Genomic DNA, 16,021 nt, shown 5'->3' on the forward strand with positions numbered 1-16,021 from the left:
GGTCACCCGAGTTCCTCCAGATTTGATGACATCATCATTATAAGCGATAAAACAATAGTAGTCTTGTGAAATAAAACTATAAACATCTCCTAGATTCAGACACTGACTCGAATCATTAAATTGAGTCAGTGAACAAACAAAACCGAATCATCTTAGTTGGTAATGTTTCTGCGGACCTGAGTCAGCGAAAAATAACAAAGCAGCAACTGCGGTTTTTTTGGTGAGCCGATTTAGTTTATTTAGTCCACTGATTCAAGTGAATCATATGAGTCTGACGTGTTTTTTGTTAAGTTTCGGATCACTGGGACAATGAACGGCGAGATTCTTTGTTCAGTGTGAACTTGCCAGAAACACTGCTGACTCTGATTCTGTTCGTTCACTCAGCCAAGTTAGTGAATCTTCAGGACACTCTTTGGAATCGAACGACTCGGTTGTATAACTCACCGACTCAAATTAGCCGCTGTATCTAAACGTCATAATGCCCGAATCAGCTTGGGAAAAAAACTAAAGGAGATTCTGTTCATGTCTTTCTTTGTTGCAAATATTTGAAAAGATATCCGAGAGCTTGATCCTTCCTCGTTTGGAGCGTCGTAAAAGACAAAACACTCTTGACTCGTCTGTGTGATTGATGACGGAAGCGCACGTTGCATTCAGCGAGAGATCAGTCTCCCTCCTCGACAAATCTGACACTCGCCAAACCCGGCGCCCCACCTGCTCGCTGCCCCCGCACACCAGCCATCAAACCCCTCACAGCCGTGCGCCGCCATAAATCACCCTCAACAAAGCGGCTCGTAATCTGCGACGCGCAGGCCTGACATGCAAATGTATTACCTGTTGTCGGCAAAAGTGCGATTGCCCCCTTCTGAGTGAATCCTCTGTTTACCTTTGTGGAACCAGTAGGATACTGTCGAGACAAAGTCCGCCACAAAAGAAGCTGACGGCGGCAATTCGGGAGACAAAGCCCCTCTTTCCCCCAACACGCCTGCTGCCTTTTCATGCCGGATGACATGCTTGTATGACTTTGCCAGAAAAGATTTAGGGATTTTTTTTTTTTCCCTCAAGCACGTTTGTAAAACACGAATAGCAAATGATCTCCTGTGAATTGGAGTGTGGATAGCGGCGGCGTACGCTTGGAATGAGCTGACTTAGAACGCTTTGAGTCTACGTTTTTTTAGGGACGAGAATTGTGAGGGAATATCGTATTTGTGTGACAACTTTTTAAAGTGTTGCTCTGTCGCTGAAATGGTTATCAGCCGTTGATGCTATCCGTTAGCTAGTCAGTGGGTTTTTCCGTTGTGTTAGCTATAAGCTAGCATTAGCAATCTTGAAGTTGCTTCATTTTGAACAAATTGTGAGAATACAGTATTTAGTAATTCTATCTGGCAAAATGATGTTAAATGACATTGTCACCATATGCTAACGTTAGCTAGTGTTTTCTGTTATGTGTTAGCATTAAGCTAGCAGTTTTTTAAGTTGCTTTATTTTAAAATATACAGTATTTAGTCATTTGAACTGGTTAACTTCTGGTGTTGATTTATTGAACATAAATATATTTGGCGGTGGAATTTTTACACTTTGCATGACGTGACTAAGTTCGGCTGCGTGCCTTCGGGTTGTTCGTTGTGGGGCTGGCTTTTAACATTGCCTCTACACTTCATAAATCTTTTATGATGCAAATTTTCAAAATCCAAGCAGACTGGAGGTTTGTTTCAGATCTCAGCTTGGAGTAGTTAGGAATTGCTTTTTCATCATCCCGAGAGGCGTTTTATTACCATTTGTGCCTAATGAAGTCTCCGGCAAGTTTATCCCGAGTCTGATAGCCTGTTTAAAATTTCAAGACTGCGGAACACTTAAAATGTTGCGAGTGAAGAGCGGGACATAATTGGCTTTCTTGCGCTATGGTCTGACAAAATACGTTACACAGCATAGCTTTAGCTTGATGTGGAGAAATGGATAAAATGTCACGGAAAGGCAGAAACCAGGTCCGCCCACATGTTCCTTCGGGGCATTTTCTCTCTGTGCTCGGCCCTCGTGTTTGTATATATATTTTTTTCAACATGGCGGATTAACAGAGATGCTACCTGCTGCCTGTTGAACTTCATCATCAACCCGTGATGCAATCATGTCATCAGATGTATAGAAAAATTAGGCAATGGTAATGTACGATTGCCTGAAATGGAGTTCTTTTCAATAAATGCTGCTTGTCCTTTTAATTAAACACAACCATGGGACTTTATGCCCGCGGGTCTTTTCGCAGTCACTTTCGGATGAAGACGGAATTTGCTAATATCACCGAGCAACTTGTCATTTGAGGTGATTAATTAAAAAAGGAGTTGAAATTAGGGATCAAATGAATAATGGCGAGCGCGGCTTCGTTCCTGACCTTGTTCAATTTTTAATGAGTTCAGTACAATAGAGATTCATTTTTATAAATGGAGCTACAGGCTCACGTGAACACTGCAGATAATTAAAGATCGTCTTCTTATTATCCAGATTTTTGCCGGGGAAAGTAAGTCCCGTGTTTGGGATTCTGCAGCTCACACTTGATAAGCATTCAAGGAGCCAGATGAAAACACAGAGATGAATATATCAAGACACTCCCGAGACTTGTGTTCCCAGGAGAGATTATCACAAAGACCTTTTCAATCCTGATGTTGGCTGCCTCGGGAGGAAGTCAAAGTTGTTTGCCATGTGAGAGATAAACAAGATTCTTGTCGGTAAGACTTGACAACAATGAACCTCGCGTTACAACTGAATCTTAAAGGGGACAAATTGCGGAAGGGTGACCCAGAAAGAAATTGTTGCATCTTTGGAGTGCCAAGTACGAGACACGACTGCCTCGTCAAACCAGGCTAATTTATTGACTGCCACTGTCAGTTTAATTTGTTTATGGTCCGTAAAAGGACAACATACTGCTGAGCTACGGCCTACATTCAAACAAGCATTTTATCCAGGCAGCAGTATTTCACTTAATGTGAGCTCATAAAATTCAAGAAAGAGAAAATAAATCAATGGTACAGTATTAAAATAAGAATTAAGTGATTAAATCTAAAAAAATAAATAAAAATTAAATCAAAGTATTAAAATAATTAAGTGATTAAATATAATAAAATAAATGAAAATAAAATAAAACCAAATTATTAAAATAAGTTGATTTATTATTATTTTTTTTTTCTTTGGTTGCCAGTATAATGATCACCATTCAGATGTCATACTGTCATTGCCTTGCAGTTGCGTGTTATTCTGGGCTGTCAGCGGGCCGTCTGTTACGTTTTAATTACAACGGCAATCGGGAGGATATGCGGACTGTGAGAGGCAACTTATTTATGGAGTGTGATCTCAACTGGATCACATGGAAACATTTTTGAATTTGGAGAGACTTTATGTCTTGTTACTGGAACTGGGCTGTTTTCGCTCTTTATGAATCCGTTTTAAAACTTGTATCATTGAAAATTACTGTACATTTTACTCGCGTTTAATGATGGCAACAGATTAGGCCTAAATTAAAAAAAGAAATATTTGATCAAACCAATTAGTGATTAATTTGAGGCGTGTGTAATGAAAGGTAAATGTTATGTTGACAGTGGTAAATGAGGAAAAAGGTTGGCAGGGGCGTCAAGGGTCTCCTCAGAATGGCACAGATAACGAAGTGGTGGGACTCCAAATGTTTCTCCTTCGCTGTTGTTGCAGATCAAACCAGACTTGCGCAGCCTAATCAAGCTCTCGGCTTGAGACGTGTGATTTTTTTTTTTAATTGGGGTTGAGAAAGAGTGTCTGGGTCTATTTGTGGTGTGGCGCAGTGTTGGAAATGCCAGCTGTCATGTCATGACTGTGCTGGAACAAAAAGTTCACGCCACTTGTTGGAATGCTGGTAAAAAAATGTCATTTTCTACAAACGGTATTTTTCTTGAATCATGATTGACACTTGAGACTAGTCCGCAGATGCATGGCCGACAAATCCATGTCCACGATGGGGTTCAAGCCAAGGTCCTTTCTCTCCTCCCTCTTGGCTCTGTGTTGATGGATCCATGCCATATATTTGGGTGTACCATCGGTATGTCAATAATGTCAGCGTAGAAATGCGATTTTGATTTCAAAAGTCGATAAGACACTTCTAACCGAAGCCCGGGTGTAGTTTTTGGAGCCTTTTAATTGACACAAGCAACCTAATACTGTGTACGCGCTGTGCTCCTAATACCTGACACATGGAATTTCAGCTTGCCATAATATTGTCCTTGTACAGCTTGAGTTTGCACAGCAAAGCAAAAGGGGATGAAGAAAAATTGCAGGAAGAGCCAGTCTGCCTCGCTTCGCCCCGCGCTGGCCATAAAGCACACTCTCATTTAACCTGGATGGCCGGCGTGGCCAAAAGCCAAGAGCACAACAATGCAGACATGGCCAGTTAGTCTCAAACGCTTGTCCGCTGCTTGTTTCCAACTCTTTTCACCCTGACTCTCCTCTAGTGTTATCTGATACTCAGACCATGTGCGAACCACATTTTTTTTTTTTTTTTTCTGCCAAACTGAATGCAACTATCTTGCTGATTTTAAACTGATTATACTCGTTGGACTTTGCCAAGTTATTAATTGTGTTTACACAAGCGGGCCAATAAGTACATTCACGTTTGACTGAGATTTTTGTCCGTATCTCATGATATAGAAATACCACTTAAATTAATCAAGAATGCGTCTATCATGTCCCATGACCGGCATGATTCAGTCTCATGATGTTAAGATGGGTTAGTGTTATGCTGAACAATCACGGAGGGGCTCATACTAACCAGATTAGTGCTACAATGTTTTATTGTATGACATCTGTTGCGACCAAAATATCGTAAAGATCTTAGGCTAGTTAGGAATTACAGGTATTTGTTCTTTCTTGCTTCCCACCACTACCATGAAAGAATAATGTTCCTTCATCCTTCCCATTCCCCCCCATTTTATTTATTCAGCCTTCCTTCATTCTTTCAACCACCATTTCTTTCTCCTTCTCTCCCTTCATTCTTTCCTTCCACCCAGCCCCACAATCAACATTTTTATTTTGCTCAAGAATAGGCGAAAAAAAGTCACTTTAAGTGCGTCATGTCTGACAAGCATGACACCTGCTTTCCTCTCCCCATTTTTAAATGATCAACAAACATGCTGTCATGTTCCAAAGGCACGGCCACGCCTCCCCTTTTGGCCCTTTACACGTGACCTGATCCCGCCTACTTTTTTCTCCGATTGGTCGCTCAGTTGAGGCGCTGCGTACCACGATTGGTCGCTGCGCACGCCCTTCACAACTGCCGCTGTTGTCTTGGCGATGTGACGTCAAAGAGTGTTTTTCTGTTCATTCTAGTCCCTTTTGTGTTCCTTAATTATAATTTAGGGTGAAAGATTATTAGTTGGTTATCTGCTAGCAACTTTTGTAGAAACAACAGATTGATTTTGTGCGCGTGCGCAAAAAAGAGCGAGTGACTTAAGTGGGCGTGGGCGAGGAGTGATGACGTATGATGAGGGGGCGGTGCCTTGCTGTCAAGAGGCAGACTGGCTTTTTCTGAGTTTGTCAGCTTCCCCCTCCTCCTTCTCAACACCCCCGAAAATAGCAGCCCAGCGTGTTCAGTGTGTTCAGTGAACGTTTTGTCCAGCGGATCCCGCCGATAGTGTCCTCAACAAACCCGACCCGGGACGAAAAAGGTGAGTGATCGCAAATAGAAACATTTGTTGTTGCAAGGCGGCCGTGGCTGACGAGGGCGAGTTGGTAACGCCGGAGGGAGGCGTACAGTACAGTACAGTACAGTGGTTCGTCGAGATTGGAAGACGTAAAAAAAAAAAAAAAAAAAAGTAACATTTCTTTTCACTGATAAAATTGTCAAACGGTTGTTTTACTGCTGATAACGGTTTACTTTGCGCGGTAGTAGGACGTCACAATTCTACCTGTCATTTGCTCCTAAAACGAGAGAAAAGTTGACAGTCCTTCCCCTTTAACCTGATTAAAGTGGACATTTGAATCCGTTTGGCTAAAGTTTGCCCAGTCTATGATGATCAATGTCTTATTCACCGTGCCAATCACCATGGCAGCACCTGTTTTTTTTTTCCCATGCACAATTGGCATGCATTTTTCTTATTTAGACAAGAGAAAACTTAATATTCACTATTACTCCTCCGAAACTAGTCTAACTAGTCTATTATGTGATTTGTTTACCCCCTCCAAGATTTTTGAACATTTTGTACAGCATGTCTAAACAGTGCAGATCACCTTAGTGCATGCATGATTTGCACTCCTGCTTAGGTTTTTGTTTTTTTCCTTTTTAAACGTCAAAAAAAAGTCGCATTTTTCTTCTCTTAACTCCGTAAAACTAGTCATTACTTCCATTTTGCTTGCTACGGTTTAACTTTTACACTTTCACAGCCACTTGATGTGTGCATCATGATAAGAAAAAAAAGTTGACAGTTCAAACCTCAAACCTTTGCGTTAAATGTGCCCACTTTTGATGATCTGAGTCTCCAGCACCTGCTTTTTTTTTTTCCGTAGTGGCACGCTTGCTATTGTTTTTGCTTTTTTGTCACGTAGCCGGGAGAAAACCTGACAGCATTCATTGTTTCTCATTGCATGCAAGTTGACATCCTGGGTGGTTTACGCTTCTGGTCTTGTTGATCTCGTTGTTATTTAGACACGCGAAGAGATTCGCTGCCAACTCTTAGCACTTGAAGTCAAAATGCTGCCAGATTGAAGTTATTATTAATTTATTTTGGAAACTCAGGACTATCTGGCTGCTTTTTAGTGGAATTCAGGTTTGAGGGTGTATTGTAAGAAGTAATATGAGATACTTTTTTTCACAAAGAATGCATTTGGGACTTTTGTTTGCTCGTAGTCTTGCTAGCTCATCTGCTCACTCTTGAGCTATGCAAACTTCTCATTGGAAGTCTTGGTCCAATTCCAAGTTTAGCTCAACTGTATTGCATTCCCAATTCCCAGCCCGAGTCGTGCGACGCTATCGTAGTCGTCTGGTATTTGTCTTTGGTCACGATGGCCGTTACGGCGCAGCAGCCTAGCGGCTGTTTGCCGCTCGATTGTGATGGCAAAGCATGCGAAGCAGCCTCCAATCTGCAGTCATTAAGGCCCGCGCGTCGCCTCGGGCCTCAGCGATAATGTTGCTCATAATCCGCGTCACGTGATCTTTGATGCGTAATTTGCGGACAAGAAGCATTTGAACAATTTATGAGCTGTGTTAGTGCGTCTGATTGAGTTGTCGTCCGCGTCCGACTTGTGCATGAGTTGTTGGGTTAACCTCAGTGACCTGTAATGTTTCCATCATGTAAATGTTCTTTTTTTTTGACAGTTTATGAAAATCCCATAGGTCTCTAGTAAGGTGCGTTTGGAAGTCGTCAGCGTTTTTTTCCTCGAGTTCCTAATCGAAAGGGAGATAGAGGATGTGCGAGGAAGAGGGCAGCTGCAGCGTCCTCTCCCCGCACTCAGTCCCCACTTTAATCTCGACGCTTCAGCGTTCGCCTTCCACCGCAAATGTGGAGTGCGTGGGCGCGTCGGATCTGCAATTAAAGCCGGTTGTCAGAAAGAGAAAACGTGTTTTTAACACACAGTGATAAAAGACCTTCTCCCCTGTTTTTCTCTCTGGGTAAGAAGTGCAAGGGCACTGGAGATTGGAAAAGAAATATTTTTATTGTTGTCATTGTAGTCCAACAGCAAACTTCTCCATACTTTAAATTAAATCTTGCCTTGGTCAATTGAAAAGGAAAAAAAAGTTCCAGTCTATTGACATGTTAACACTTTTTTTTCCTCATTTTTTTTCTTTCTTTTGAATCAAAATCATTTTTACTATTAGGAGAGGTTGCTCAGTGAACGCCCCCCCCCCAGCCCCTCCCATTTGACTGAGAAAGCATTTGGTAACATGAGTCATTGTTTATTGGCGCGCCATCATCAATATGGAGATTTCAGCGTTCTACTGTGAGACCTGGAGGTCACATGCAGAATCTTGAGCCTGGCAGATAATGTTTTACAATGCCGTTTACCGGACGCCATCGCCCCCCCCCCCTGCCAAAAAATCCCTCTCAATAATGAACATATTTATAATTTACAATTTTGCTTTTGTGCTAAATGGGTCACCATGTGTGCTGTCATGCTAGCACTAAAAGCTTTGCTAGCTTCACAGTAAGTCTTCAATCCCCCCCCCCCTACTTTTCTGTTTGTGCAAAAAAAATCGCTTGACGTGAATGAGGCCCTGTTTGTATAGCAAGACGACAAGCGACGACCTTTCAACTATCCTGTTATGGATCGAGACCTGTTGGTGAGCCCTTGGCTTGGACTCACTCAGCACGTGTGTTGCTGAGCAGGGCAAAGCAGCTCAAGGCTCGGCCGAGCTTGTCATTTTTTTTTTTTTTTTTTCCCTGTCAAACGGTCCTGACACGAGGTTTGGACCGGACTTCGGCGTTTGCTTGGAAAGGTTGTCTAAGTCCTTCCTTGCTCATAGTTACCTTCTCTGTTTTGACTTGTGGTGGAAACTTGAGGTGAGGACTTTTGCAAAGTCATTTCGCACCTTTGTGAGATGTCACCTCCGCTCATTTTGACTTTCTGGGGTGTGCAGGAAGAACCGCACAATCACACTCTGCATCACTTGCACGAGTATGTGGGTTCACTCAAAACCAGCAAGGCCGAAACGTTTGTAGCCTGTAAGGTTTCACATCAGTCATAAAAAGTAGTGACTGACTGAAGTCATTGAAAGTAACTCTCAAGTAACAAGAAGTGTTTGGTGACTTGCATTTTATCAGAATTTAAATGAGACTGGAAAAAAAAAACATACGGTAAATCAAAGGAATATATTACAATCTAATTTACAAGATCAAAAGATTCCCATGATGACTAATATACTCTATGTATTAAATTCCTGATGCAGATAAATAATTAGATTATGAGCGTGGAAAATCGTTTCTATAAAGTCCTCAAGTTCTGGGCGAGTTAGCCGATTTTGACAGCATTGTCCGTGGAAAAGAAGCACTTGTCCGATTCCAAGTACATTTTTCGTTATTGTGGTCACGTTGGACAGAACTAGCAATACGATTAAAGAAAAAAAAATGATGCCCTATTTCAGTCACAGGAAAGCAATATTTCATATTTGTCTAACAGTAGACAAACAAACCGATTGTTCGTTTGCTAGTCCGATCCAGTAGCTGTGGGAAGCCCCGCAGGAAAGGACCCCGGCATCCTTGTTTTTTCATCTGTTTGAGGAACCTTGTGAACCAAGACAGCTGGTGGCGGCGGGAGGTAAGCCGAGTCGCGGCCTTGTTCAGCAAAACACATCAAGCATTACGACAGCAAAAGGGAAGCGACGCCCCCGCAATCACGCACGGACTCCAGTCGAACGGCCCCGGATCCGACCCACAGTCCATAAGTTGAGGACTCTTCCGTGGTTCAGAGAGAGCAATTTGGGCTCTGATTGGATGCTTGCGTTGTTGCTCTTCTCTGCGTGTCTCGCAGGGGATTGTGATTCTGTTGCGAGGTGTGGAGTCTGCCCCGCTGATTGCGCCTCTGCTTGCCCGTCGAGGTGAAAATGGTGTCGGGTTCTTCGCCAGCGAGCCATCGGTGGCCCCGCCATCACATCAGATGGCGGGCGTCCTTTTGGCTTGCTCGTGGAGAAGAGTGTCCAAGCCGTCTGGCCTGGAAATTTGAAATGTATGCAGAAATTCGGGGAGATGCTTGGAGCTGCTTTTAGTGGTATGTTGAGAACCTCCCCTTTAGGGTCTTTTTTTTTTTTTTAAGGGGGGTATCAAGTAGTTATTTGTTCATGGGCTGCAGATTAGAGTTTACCAGGAAACAGCTTGACAGAGAAGATTGCTAGTAAGGCAAGCAGCAGGGCCTGTGGGGGTCTCTCTCTCTCTCTGTCTCTCTCTCTCTCTCTCTCTCTCTGTCTCTCTCTCTGTCTCTCTCTCTGTCTCTCTCTCTGTCTCTCTCTCTGTCTCTCTCTCTGTCTCTCTGTTGCTCTCTCTGTCGCTCTCTCTCTCTGTCTCTGTCTCTCTCTCTCTCTCTCCTCTGTCTCTCGGTCTCTCTCTCTCTCTCTCTCTCTCTCTCTCGCTCTCCCCTCTGTCTCTCTCCCTCTCTCTCTCTTTCTGTGTCTCTGTCTCTGTCTCTCGCTTTCTGTCTCTCGCTCTCTGTCTCTCTCTTTCTGTCTCTCTCTTTCTGTCTCTGTCTTTCTCTCTGTCTCTCTCTCTCGCTCTCTCACTCTCTCGCTCTCTCGTTCCTTCTTTCTCTCTGGCTCCTTCTGTCTCACTCCATCTTTCTGTATCATGGTGTTTGGACACAGTGTTCATGTGATAGTGAGATAGCATCATCTGATTTGTGTGTGTGTGTGTGTGTGTACGTGTGTGTGTGTAGGGAGGGGGGATGCAAGAAAAACTCTTAGTAGTAGTACGGCTATTCTATCCACAGATGTTAGATCGGAGTCAGCGCCGCCTTTAACTTATAATTACTCGGAATTATTGTTCTCGCGTAAAAAAAAAAAAAAGAAATGAAACGGGTTCATCTACGTGATGTAAGCAAGGAAGAACTGAAAATAGACTGTGGGAATTTCCCACACAATTATATCAAGATAAAAAAAAAAAATCTTAGTTGTAGAAGTTGTTAGGAAAAAGTGTGATACGTCTTAAAAAATGTGATCCCATAAAATAACACAAGTGGAAAAAATAACAGCGATTTGGAAACCAAGATTTCATATCCAAAACTTTACCAGTGGTCCATTTGAGGGTTGACTCAACTGACCCCTGTGTGAACAGCGCCACTTACATCCCCCCCCCCAAAAAAAATCAGCTGCACTTATTTTCTAGAAAATAAAACATCACTGCCGGTTGAGCTGGTCCAAGTTCAGTGTCGATATGACTCACGGTGGACCAACCTGGTCGGCCAGATTGCATAAAGCTTTTATGCAACGCCACGTTGAAAGAGGCATCAAGTGGAGGATAAAAATGGGAAGAGAAAATCAAATATTTAAAACTATCGTTTTATTTCCTTATACAAAAAAAAATGCACTTAAAGAGAACAGCGACTCTCTCTGAACTGTTGTCTTTTTTTTTTTTTTTGGGCCCACTGCTTATCAAGCAGTCGCAAATATCTCGAATCGGAGTCTAATCTTGATGAGATCGGCGTAAACGGCGTGGAGTTTGCTGAGACGCATTATGCATGACATCCCTCTAATATCCTTACGCCGCCGATTTCCCCCCCGGAGGAAGATCTCAGTTCATCATCGCTGTTTACCATTTTCGGAGTTGCAGCGTGCGCGCAACATCAAAAGGCTGCTGGAGCACAGCTCGCTCGCGGGCTTCTTGCCTCGGAGCGTCGGGCACCGTCGCTCCCTATGGCGGCGTTGGCATTATCGTCGGTTCCCCCAATGGGGTCGTCCGTCCGATGATAGACAGACATGGCCGACTTGTATATCACTAAAAGGTGATGAACGGGAAGATGGCTGAAAAATTGTAAACAAATATGTCTACCTCACATTAGTTTAGATGTGGCTCCTAAAACTTTAGTCCATGACCTATTATTCGGGAATCGGCGGCCATTTTGAATCCAGATTTTTATTCCGGCCTGATAAAACCGCATTAGGTAACCTCAAAATTTTGTATGTCAGTTTCCCTAGTATTTACATCCCGTGTAAACGCGGCAGCATCGAATTACATGGTCATAAAGACTGTTTATTTCTGGTCTACCATGTTAAGACATTAACTTGTTAAAACGGACATTCCCATGTTGTTAACGTGATTTGCGTCATGAGCTTTTGTCAATTACATTGACTGGACATGGCATGACAAGCTAGGAATGGTAGCTAAGAGGCTCAAGTGGCAAACTTAATACACACGCTCAAGTCAGTTAACAATCTCAAGACGCATAATGACAAATTGACACGCAGATTTTAGTCTTGGAATGAATTCTAATTAACATAAATAGATTCAGACCCTGAATCTCAGAACTATGACGCGGAAATGCTAAACGCTATTGCTAACCAGTAAATTGAGATATTTACTCTGACGATTAATTGTCGATTGATTCTATCGTCGCATTAATGAAGTGATTCTCATTTCCGGAGTACTCGGGACGTATTCGAGAACTTCTGTTTGACTTCTTTGAATGGATTTGCGGAACCAACATGAGAAAAGTGAAAAATCACGGCGATCCTTTTCGACAGACGGACCATGTGGTCATCGGGATCGATGGAAGATTTTTCATGTTGATCTGTGACTTAAAGTGATTCGAGATGATCCAGCGTTTGTTTGGAAGAAAACCCAGACGCTTGGCTTTGTGCGTTGCTGAAAAAGAGGCAGAAAGTGGGGCAAGTGGGGAAACGCTACCCGCCGTGTGTCTGACTTCTCATTTGCATTCATTTTTAATGAGCCATAAATCATCACCGTAGCTCGGCATCAAAGACGTCGTCATTCTGTAGTTGGCTGAAAAAGTTTCCATCCAGGGATTTACCTCGAGAAAGGAGACGAGCTTCTTCCACATGAAATGGATCCCACCGTTAGGAGAGGGTCATCTCTTTATCCTTGAGAAACTGAGAACGCATTCATCGGCCGGGGCCACGAGAACCTGACTGACGCAAATGGATCATTGGGAATAGAAGTGTCCCAGCAGTAATTATATTACCACACCGCCACACACACACACACACACACACACACACTCGCGCTGAGGTAGGATGGCACGGGTGCGGGATGCTGCCTTTCTTTAGTCTCGTTTCCCCTCTGCCACCTTCCCTCACGTTAACGTAGTCGAGCCGTCTTTTCCACATCCGACTCGAAGTCTCAATTTCTTGAAACCCCTGTTAGCAGAGTGTCGGAAAAGTTTGAGGCAAATGTAATTTGTCTTTCTTAATATGGAATGTTGGGAGGGGTAAGTGACTGGAACAAACGATGAAATAAAATAAATAATAGGGTTCTAAATTAATTTTAGCCCCCGGATTAAGATGACTATAAATACGCCGCTTGTACTCTGATGGTTGTTGAGATATTTGCAAAGTACAAATTTTGTTGTTGTTGTTGTATTGAAAGTTTAATTCAATCTTGTGTACATGGATTTAGGTAATGAGGTTAGGTTTATCTTTGATTTTTTGATTTCGTGACATTTACCCTGAAAAACAATCTGCCATTTTTTTTTTAAGGATTTTCACACCGGGATAAAGTTAAATAAATACTGCTATGGGATAAATTCATATAAATCTATAAAGTTTTTTACCTGGAATAAATATTGTTAAATATAGACTTTTTTGTCATATTTTTTAAATTAATTGTCTGAGAAATATTTTTTTAAATTATTATTGTCCTTATTCATTATAACCTTCCTCTGCATCCCTTTACCTTCAAGCTTCCGTGTCAGTTTCATTTTTTTTTTTTTTGGTCCAATACGCTGCTCCATGGTACTAAGTCAGTTACAAAAGAGACATGAAATTAATGTGGTGTCGTCTTCTCATGAAACCCCAGGGCACTCGGTCAAAGTCACCTTGCGTAGTCCTCCCTTCCCCTGACAGTAGCGCTGGAGTGAGATGGAGATGTCTGCACGCTCGCACTGTCAGCGTACTATGTCCTATTTGGTTGTTATTCGCCGTCATCGTTTTTAGAATTTTTTTTTTTGGGGAAATGATCTGCAGTTTTTTTTTTTTAAGACAGCGGTGTCATTCGGTGAAACCATTTTCTCTCATGTCCTGTGAGGCTTTGGCTTCCTTTTGATGTCATTTGCTAGGTGATAAGTAGCTTCCCGTCTGGCTCGTTCCCTAGCTTGCGCTAGGTGCGAGCAGCATGAAGGATTGTTTGAACTTGCATTGATTCAGTGAGGGATTACAGCTAGGTCATTGGAGACTCGGGCCAAGCCGCCGCCGCCGCCGCCGCCATCGTCGTCATGGTGGCAGATTAACCACTCACTCGCTGTCTGTCTGCTCGGCCGCCGTTTTGGTCGTGCGCGCTGGTTTAGGTCACACTCTCCTTTTCAACTATAAATTTTTATACGCCGTTTGATTGATTTTTCTTTTCGGCTCAATCCGACTGTGAGGTGGATACATATTACTTTATCGAGTAAAGCGAGGAAGATACGCCGTGACCTTTTATCACTTTCAAGTTTCTGGTCCTGGAAGTATTTTAGATACTTTTTAAAATTGTATTTAAATTTAAAGACATGTTTATAACTTCTGCACTCAGATATCTGCGGGATGTTTGATAAAGGTCATATCGCCCAGCTTTCCCTCCAAATTTTTCAATTAATCGTTTTTTTTTTGCTCTTTGTGCTCGTAATGGCGTTTATTAATTGTATCATTGGTTGCCGTGGTAACTGTTGTTATCGATTCATGTGCTGATCAAAAAGAAAAGTGAAATAACGTCAGAAAAGAAACGGGGAGCGGTTGTTTGTTGTTGAGGGATCAGCCCCCCTTCACCAGATTATCATCAGGAGACATTAACACTAGTGATGCTGCAGGGGCCACAATCCTGCTTTTTTTTCACCACTGGAGAGGGAGATAAGCGTACAAAATGGGAGGGGGGGGGGGTCGATGGGTGGCGTGAAAGGGCTTGCTTGCCTCCACTCCCCTCAGGCCAACAGCCCCATTTACAGGTACAACAACTGACAATGTGTGTGGGGGGGGTTGGGGGGCGGGGGAGGCTCACGATTCACAAAGACGAAATTGTCCGAGATGAGCAACTTAAACGTCGGTTTTCACGGAAGATTCCAAATTGCCCGTAGGTGTGGGCGGTATCGGCTCTTCATAGAAAACGCTTGTAAGGGGGGGGGATAGTTCATCCTCCAGCATGTTTCCAATGCATATCTGTGATTCATTCTTATGTAACCAACCAGATGAGAGCTTTGGAAAGTAAAAAAAAAAAAAAAATGGAGGGAAAGGTCTCCAGCAACCAATTGTAAGCTTGCGCACGTCACCGAGCCTGTTTAATGAAGCTTCCAGTAAACATAATAAGCCGGCGAAGCGTAGCCACCAGAGATGAACCCCACTGTGGTTGTTTAGTCTCACACTAATCATCACAACGGCGCTCAGATGGGAAGGGTGTCCCCGAGGTGGTCACTCCCTTCCCTCCTCTCCAGATTTTTGCCTCTGACTGCGGAGAACAAGCAGACGTGCCGAAGAATAACAGGAAGTGGACGGGCAGGAAGTGGAATCTTGTCCTACCCGAGGCCCGCCGTTGGATTGTGAGGATAAGCAGTTGGAATCCCCCAACTGTAACGCGAGCTGGGCTCGCTGGCTACACTTCTTATGATTTCCTCTCGCAGGAACGGCTTCAGACTGCACACCTCCGGACACATTTTTAGGGAGAAATCTCCTGCTGTAGGCCCCCGTTCCCACCGAGCAGTATTTTTCGGTACTCGTAAAAAAAAATAGCCGACTCAAAACTGTCACTTTTCAGGCTAAGTTTAGCCTGGGTTGTTAGTGGGAATCAGTACACTACTGGATTTTTTTTTTTTTTCGCAATCAAATCTTTTAAATTAAATGTAAGATGCCCTTCATTGACCAATCATTATCCCCCCGGTGGCCGATCAAGGAAATCTCGGCAAATGCCACATGCGAGAATAGCCGTACCTGCAAATGGAGTATGCAAGCATGTGCACATCATTATCTCGGCTGTCACAGCGGGACAGCTCAAGACTGGAGGCATAATGGACGCTGCCATGACATTTCTCTTACACCGATGTGAAATGACAAGCTGAGAGGGAATTCAGACAGCAGGTGTGCAACACTCGCAATTTATTGCACACGCTAGGAAAAAAAACTTAGCCCAAAGCTAAGACTGGCTCTTGGGCACAGAACCAGAACCTGAATCCTCTCTTTGGTCCATTTAACATCATTGCCATGAACAGGTGTTCAGTAAATTTAGTATATTAATTAATTGTTTATTTTTTTTCTAGGATTATGTATGAAAAAAACATTGATTTATTTAAATTATGAGAAAAAAACATTGTAATTGGTGAAAGATAACATTGATTTAATGTATTTGGTCGGGTTTATCAAATTAGCTAACCGCACTACCAAAACAGACTTGATAAA

General features: G+C 43.0%; 1 protein-coding gene across 3 annotated transcripts in view; it reads left to right on the plus strand.

Moving 5' to 3' along the window:
* Window positions 1–5,506: 5,506 nt before the first annotated feature.
* Window positions 5,507–16,021, plus strand: part of mef2aa (myocyte enhancer factor 2aa) — a 36,847-nt gene continuing 26,332 nt past the window's right edge. For all 3 annotated transcript variants that reach the window (XM_049724351.1, XM_049724354.1, XM_049724353.1), the window contains exon 1: window positions 5,507–5,675. The gene's annotated coding sequence lies outside the window, so the exon portion shown is untranslated. The remainder of the gene's footprint in view (window positions 5,676–16,021) is intronic.

Source organism: Syngnathus scovelli, chromosome 6, assembly GCF_024217435.2.
Source record: "Syngnathus scovelli strain Florida chromosome 6, RoL_Ssco_1.2, whole genome shotgun sequence".
Classification (NCBI taxonomy): domain Eukaryota; kingdom Metazoa; phylum Chordata; class Actinopteri; order Syngnathiformes; family Syngnathidae; genus Syngnathus; species Syngnathus scovelli.